Raw genomic sequence first — 763 nt, forward strand, 5'->3', positions numbered from 1 at the left:
TCGATAGACAAGTACAAAATTCGCGACAAGTGCACAAACGTAGAAACGAGTGCACAAGGATAGACTTGAACACCAGTTGCAAACCGTACAACAATCACAATAGTCAAACAAGTATATTTGATCCAGAGCTCAATCCTCTATCTCTACGCACCAACGCTTGTTCTGCTGAGATCCTACGTCATCACTAGAATACCCCGTGGCATCAACAGCAGAAGGTTTCCTAGTCCCTTTGACTCTTTTACGGGGGTGCCAGAGAATAACTTAGGCTAAAAGTGGTCTAGAGTATACTGTCAATACTCAAATTCTTAATATCGGGACTGACCCGAACCAACTTCTCTCAAATAGAGATCAAACCAAAATAAACAACTTCTCTCTTGGTCTCACCAGAAACGAACGCTAACGTCAGGAAGGTCGCTGATCGCTGGTAAGAATACCCTGCAAATCAACTAAAGATAAAGTACTTACCACGATGCTTGAATCCCTTGTGTGTTTCAGGGAAATTCTGCTCTGTATTTGTTACGGCCAGTTCTCTTCTAATCCGATGCCCCTTACCTTCATGTGCAAAAATCAAGTTAACTCAGTCTGGTGCGTGTGTGTCGATGCTAACAGAAGATCGCACGCGGTGTGGCCCACACTACTATGACGCCACACCGTCACTTGAGCTATCGCCATATTTCTTTTCCACATCGCTGAACCTGGTTTGAGATCTTATGAAGCCGTGTTGATAGTGCAGTTGGAACTACGGGATCTAACTGAGCAGAAT

The sequence above is a fragment of the Phytophthora parasitica genome (genome assembly GCF_000247585.1).
Source record: "Phytophthora parasitica INRA-310 unplaced genomic scaffold supercont2.50, whole genome shotgun sequence".
Lineage (NCBI taxonomy): Eukaryota > Oomycota > Peronosporomycetes > Peronosporales > Peronosporaceae > Phytophthora > Phytophthora nicotianae.